A 7189-nucleotide genomic window follows, 5' to 3' on the forward strand; every position below is an offset into this window, starting at 1 on the left:
AAATGAGCTGAAATGACACGGGTTTGAGCCATTTCATAAAATGTAATCGAGAATTATATCCCTGTTGTGCAATTCCAGCTGATAGCTGGGAAAATAAAAAAACCAGAACTCTGTCGAAGGGATCTCATTCTGCATTTGGCCTGATGAGCAGCAGGAGAAATCCCTGCTGCAGCCACGCATGTTCCATGGCATCCCATGGGATGTGCTATGCACTGTGCACTTTCCCATGGACTGTGCACCTTTCCCATGCACTATGCACCTTTCCCATGCACTGTGCTGTGTCTGTGCACGTGGGTGGCCCAGAGATGCATGGATGGGGTGTCTGTGTCTGTCCCTGTGCCCATCCCTGCCAAAAAACTGGGAGCAGGTGGAACAGGGCCACATGGGGGACAGATCCATCTTCCTCACTGTGCTGCTGCTGGTGAGATTCCAGCAGTGGCAAGCAGGGAAAGCCAAATGTTATGGATCCCTCAACTGCTGTTATTTGTCCCCTTGTGCATTGCTGGTATTTTGCATTAAAATATATGTTGTTAAATTTATGCCTTAATATATATATATAGATGTGTAATATGGCTGAGTTACAGTTGCTGTGGGAACTATAACTTTCTCTTTTCCAAGGGGCTGTTATATGTCTTATTATGCTGTATCATCTGGAGGGTGGCTGGGAACAAGATTGCTGCTGTTAATCCTTCAGCACGGAGGGTGATTAGAGGCAGCAGAGCCGAGCTGTGAGCAGGGCTGTGCCTGCAGGTGGGCAGTGCCACACGCCTGCTGACTCCACTCCTCTGGGCCAGGGGATCCGGGCAACAGCACGGCGTGGATCAGCTCTGGGAGCCGCGTCCCTGCTCCCCAGCAGCTCTGCTGGGCTCTGGGCTGGGGACAAGGGCAGCTGGGCCTGGGCTGGGAGCGGCCACGCTGCTGCCACCTCTGCCAGGTGACAAACAGCGTCCAGCTCCTGCTCCCCGCACAGCGGGAGCTTGGCCAGGGTTGGGATGGGGCCGTCCCTGCCGGGCTGAGCCATCGCTTTCCACTGGGAGCCGGGAACCAGGAGAAAGGCAGATCCCACACTGCTCCTGCTCCTGCCCGACCTCCATCCCAACCACTGGCATCGCTGGGACGGGCCCAAGCCCTGCTCCCAGCAGGGACAGGGAGGGAAATGTCCACGGACAGCAGGGAAGGCACCCGAAAGCCCTGCTGCCCGCCCTCCCTGTGCCTCAGTTTCCCCATCTGCAGAGCGGGTGCCTTAGCTCCCTTGGGTGGCTGCAGCTTGGTAAAGCACGTCCCAAGCCCTCTGCTGGGACTCACAGTGCCCAGGGCATGCAGGGGCAGGTCCCTGTGCCCAGCCCTCACCCCATCCTTGGCACACCTCGGGGAGCTGCGCTGGCAGGAGCCCTGGCTGTGCCCAGCAGGACACGGCTCTGACTTCACCCGCTGCTCCTCATGTGAGCCTCTCCTGCCCCTGAGTCCTGTTTGGTGTGAGGTCCCTCCCAGCTGTTCATCCCCACAGCTCCATCTCTGCCTGCTCCTGCCCCCTGGCATTGCACCGACACTGGCTGGGTTTGGGATTTGCACCGCCTGCTTTGATGCCACTTGCCTCTGTCCCTTGCTTGCATTTCTTCCGCCTGTTCCATCAGTTCTTCTCTCCCCCCGCCCTCCCCCCACGTTATTTGTTGTAATTTGGTTTTCTGGCATTCTGCTGGGTTTTATTTTTCTTGGCATCTCATCTTTGGGGATTTCACTCACATCACTTCAGCCCAAATTTGCATTGACATCATTATGATTCTCTTCCCCATGCTGCCCACTCTCCCTGCAGAGCCAGCGCTGTCCCGATGCTCCCTGACAGGGCCTGGGGCAGCTCTCTGCCCTCGTCCCAGGGTTTGCCTCAGCACTGCCTGGCCTGGGGCGAGCTCAGCAGAGCCTGGTTCAGTGTTCCAGGGCTGAGATGGGGAAACATTCCCTAGCCTGCCACAGGAGCGGCTGCGGGGCTGGGGCTGGCTGGAACAGGGAGCTGCCCTGGCCTTGCCCCAACACATTCGGCACCTCCTTTATGCCCCATTTTCCTGGCCACAGGAATTCTGCTCCAGCACCTGAGGAGAGGAAGGAGCAGGACCCCACCTGCAGAGCTGCCCCAGCCCCAGGCCCAGCACAGGGAGCACCTGGAGCTGCTGGAGCCAGGCCAGAGGAGGCTCCAGGATGAGCAGAGGGATGGAGCAGCTCTGCTGGGAGGAAAGGCTGCCACAGCTGGCAATGTTCACCTGCAGAGGAGAAGCTTTGGGGTGAGCTCAGTGTGGCCTTGCAGGGCCTGCAGGAGCTGCAGGAAACATGGAGAGAGACTGTTTACAAAAACATTATTTACTGCTGGTATCTCCCTCCCATTGTGGTTTGTCACATCCCTGCATGTCCCTGCCCAGTCTGTGCTGTGTTGAACTGGGGTGTTTTCTCAGGGCTGGATGCTGGTGTTAGCCAGGAAGGTGCCAGGGAGCTCCTCAGGCTGCCCAAGCAGGCGCAGCTGGTGAGGAGCAGAAGGACAAACACCCTCCCTGTGGGGGACACTCCAACCAGCTTCTCTTTAAACAGGTGCCACACAGGAATTTGGATCTCTCCTTGTGATGACAGCAACTCTTCCTGTAATGGCAGCAAACTTCAGAGTTACCAGTCATCAAATCAGAACAACAGCATGGTCTGGGTTGGAAGATACCTTACAGCCCATGCCACCCCTGCCATGGGCAGAGACACCTTCCACTGTCCCAGGTTGCTCCAAATCTGTCCAGCCTGGCCTTGGACACTTCCAGGGATCCAGGGGCAGGCCCAGCTTCTCTGTTGCCAGTTCCTGGATTCTCTCCAGCAGCTCCAGCTCCCCCCTGTGCTGGGCCCGGGGCTGGGGCAGCTCTGCAGGTGGGGTCTCACCTGAGCACAGGGGCAGAATCCCCCTCCCCTGCTGTGGGACCAGCCCAGGGCTGGGGGTTCTGGGTGCTGGGGCAGGTCCAGCTCTATCCCCAGCACCCCCAGCACCCCCAGCTCCTTCTCCCAGGGCTGGTCCAGCTGCTCATCCCAGCCTGGACTGACCCCAGAGTTGTCCCTTGTGCCAAGCACATCCTGCCAGGGCTGGAGCCTCCCCCCAGATCCCAGCACTTGGAGCTTGGATGGAGACACCAGATTTTACCCTCAGTCAGAAGAAAGTAGAGATGGAGGATGCATGGAGGGAGCCAAGAGGGAAAACACGGAGAGACAGCCGGTGCCACAGGAGGAGCTCCAGCACGGCGTGTCTGAGCAGAACAGCACGTCCTGCGTGTCCCGGTGCTGCAGCCAGCGCTGGAGCACGGGCACCCAACGGGGAACCACGAGTCCCCACTGCCTCCAGCACAGCCCAGATCCATGGTAGACTCTCTGGGAAGTGCTGCCTGAAAGGAGGCTGGCACGAAATTTCCATTTGCAGACACAGAGATTTGGGGAAATCAATCTCTTTAGAGTCCTTTGGAAACCTCAGCCTGGTGGCTTTAAATATTTACTGTACTCCTGCATGCCAGATGCCAAAATTGCAGGGTATATTCTCCCAGGCAGCCCCTTGGTGCGGGCACTGGGAGGCTCCAAACCAGCCTGTGCAGGTGCTGATGAAAACCAGTCCTTAATCTGATTGTGACTTACAATTGAAAATCTCTGAAGTGCTTTTGAATTTGGGGGGAAAACATCAGAAATAATTTTTGTGCCTGCAGAGCGTTAGAGTCCTTCATGGTGGGACGAGGGTGGCCCACGCCCTGCCAGCTGTGCCCACCTCCTGCTGCACACAGCAGCAACAGGAGTGCCCCCCTGGCATCACCCCAGTGCTCAGCTGGGGAGGCAGAGGGGGTGCTCGCCCTGCTGGGTAATGGCAGTGACACTCAGAGCATCCACTCTGGGATCCATCAGCTTTTCTCTTAACATAACAGCAGGTGACATCTATTTTTCCCCTTTGTCTCTGATGTCTCTGATGTCTCTGCCTGCTTCCCTTATTCAAACCCCAAAAATGCAGTATGAGAGCCCCTGAGAGCCCTGCCAGGGCTCAGGGCAGCAAACGCTGCTGGCCATCGCTCACGATGGACAAATCTCACCTGGGGCTGGGCTTTGGCTCTGAGGGAGCAGGGGCCTGTTTCAGGTGTCCCTCAGGTGTGGCCAGAGCCCAGGTGTGCTGCCCACCCCACTGCAGGGCACTGCTGAGGGACATGGGGACACTGCTGTGGGACACGATGGGGACACTGTGACAGGACATGGGGACACTGCTGTGGGACACTGGGACACTGACAGGACAAGGGGACACTGACAGGACACAGGGACACTGCTGTGGGACGTGGGGACACTGACAGGACACGGGGACACTGACAGGACACAGGGACACTGCTGTGGGACGTGGGGACACTGACAGGACACGGGGACACTGCTGCCGTTTCCAGCGGGGTGCGCAGGTTTGTGCCGAGCTCTGGTCCAGACCCGGGGCTCAGCTGCTGCCCGAGCAAAGAGCCTGGCAATGTCCCCCGAGGGGACAGGGCTGGGAACACCCCCCGAGAGGGGACAGGGCTGGCAGTGTCCTGAGAGGGGACAGGGCTGGCAATGCCCCGAGAGGGGACAGGGCCGGCAATGCCCCGAGAGGGGACAGGGCTGGCAGTGTCCCGAGAGGAGACAGGGCTGGCAGTGTCCCGAGAGGGGACAGGGCTGGCAGTGTCCCGAGAGGGGATAGGGCTGGCAGTGTCCCGAGAGGAGACAGGGCTGGCAGTGTCCCGAGAGGGGACAGGGCTGGCAGTGTCCCGAGAGGGGACAGGGCTGGCAGTGTCCCCCGAGAGGGGACAGGGCTGGCAGTGTCCCCCGCGGCTCCCCCGGCTGTTCGGTGCAGTTCTTTGCGGTCGGAAGGTGCCGCGGTGCTGCCGGGGAGCTCCTCAGCATCGCTGGGAAGATCCAGCAGCTCCACAGCTCTGCAAAGCCGCTGTGCCCAAAGCAGGGGGGCACCCCAGTCCTGCGGCCCCCCCGAGGCACCAGGATGGGCACAGAGCACCGGGGCCGTGGGGCAGAGCCTGCCGTGCCACCCGGCACGGCCCGGGGATCACCCACCCCCCTTTGCCCACGGGAGAGCACAGGAACAGCATCCCTGCCCTGCCCGGCCCTGCCAGCTCTCCTGGGGCTTTGGGCTGCGGTGGCTGAGCCCAGATGTTCAACGCTGAGCAGCCAGCTCCCCCACAAGTGAGGCTCCCAAATATCAGCAGCTTGAAGCCTAAAGAAATGCCAGGTCTTCTTCAGCAGGCTCACCTGGCCAGGATTTCCCACTTCAGCTCATGGACTAACGCTGGTCTGCACATTTTTTTTCCTCCAGTGCCAGCTGAGACCCACAAAGGCTCATTGTTGCTCTCCAGGGTATAATTTACAGGAGATGCACGTGGGAAATACCAGAACCATGAAATCACAGAGCCCCGGGGTGGTTTGGGTTGGGAGGGACATAAAGATCATCTCATTCCACCCCCTGCCATGGGCAGGGACACCTTCCATGAGCCCAGGTTGCTCTGAGCCCTGTCAAACCTTGGAGACTTCCAGGGATGGGGCAGCCACAGCCTCTCTGGGCAATAAACCCACTGTGGATGCTGCTGTTCGTATATCAGGTCTGCAAGCTGGAAGAGAAGGCAGACCCAGAACATAACACAAACAGCTGGAGTGTAACTCAGAGCCTGGTGAATCCAGCGGGATCGGGGCTCCGTGACACAAACACAGGACTGAGCAAGGCTCTGACAGCTCCCACAGCCACACAGATGCCCAAAAGCACCAGCTGGGCAACTCACTGACTCTGCTTCAAAGCCATCTTACTGCCAAAAAGAGAAAAGGAAGATTAAAAACCCCTGAGCAGTAGGACCCCAGCCTTGCTCAGCCTGGCATTTCCAGCAGCACTGAAGGAAGGTGGATGCTGCAGACCCAGAGCTCTGCTGGAGCCCTGCCCATCCCCAAAGCAGCTCCCCACCACTTTCCCAGCTCGTCCCCCAGCACCAGCACCCCAGGTCTGATAGGCAGAGCTCCAGGCAAGGGGCAGAGTAAGAACCAGATTGGCACAGAAGGTGGAAACACCAGGGATGGGCTCGGGCAGCTCCTGCTTCCAGAGATTCCTGTGCCCTGGCTGTGCCCTGGCTGCAGGGAAGGACACCCAGTGCTCCTGGCACATCCATGGGGATTCTCCAGGCTCATGCAGGGATTTGGGAGGGCAGCACAGACCCAGGGACCCACACCATGAGCTGCTGCAGTGTGGGGACAGGACCTGGGGCTGTGCCCCTGCAACCCCAGCAAGGGCAGAGCTTCTGTAGGGAGGATCTGAGTGAGCCCCACTCTTCAGTCAGGACCCTTGGGTCCAGAGAACCAGGAAAAAAATAACAGCCTTATAAAAGACTAATTAGGGACAATTCCAGCTCCTCTATAGCCAATAAGTTTTATTAACTATTACCAAGGCGAGATTTTACCGAAGGAGATTTCCTGTTAGAAAACAGCTTAATTAAAGCGGGTAGAAAGCCCTTGTAGGTCTTCCTACTGCCACACCAGCACCCCAGGCAGGCAAGATCCAAACACGCTGCCTTACAGACCTGAAACAGGGATCAAGGGGAGATAAAAGGGACAGGCAGAGCCCAGGGGCTCAGCTTACATATGCAGCAGGGAGCTGGCTCCTTCCCACAGAGATCAGCATCCTCCCCAGCCCCACATCCCAGCCCGTTCCTTTACAAACATCCCCCGCTCTTCCAGACCCTGTCCTCGCCCTGCTCCAGTCCATCACCAGCTGCCTTCCCCCAGCAGCCCCGTAGTTCTCCCTCTGATGTCTCCTCCTGCAGATATTTTAAGGCCCTGTGGTACCCAGCTCTTTGCAGCCGGATGGAAGCAGGAGGCTTCTCTCTCATCTGTCAGGATAGATGCAAACCAGAGCCAGCGGGGTACAGGCCAGACAAACTGGGAGAGAGCTTTATATAACTGGAAAGAAAGAGCCAAATTCATCCTGGCCCTGCCACAGACTGGAGGGGTGGGATGTGCCAGGAGCTCTGCCTGTGCTGTGCAGCAGCCTGGGGGCTCGGGCTGGGGTGCAAGGTTTCTTCCAGAGCAGAGGAAACCGTGTTTCACCTCCATGCTGGGAATGCAGGAGCTCCCAAGGCTGGTGTAGCCACAGGGGAAGCTGTGAAGCTCCCATTGGGTTGTTTGA

This window comes from Parus major, unplaced genomic scaffold (genome assembly GCF_001522545.3).
Source record: "Parus major isolate Abel unplaced genomic scaffold, Parus_major1.1 Scaffold288, whole genome shotgun sequence".
Taxonomy (NCBI): domain Eukaryota; kingdom Metazoa; phylum Chordata; class Aves; order Passeriformes; family Paridae; genus Parus; species Parus major.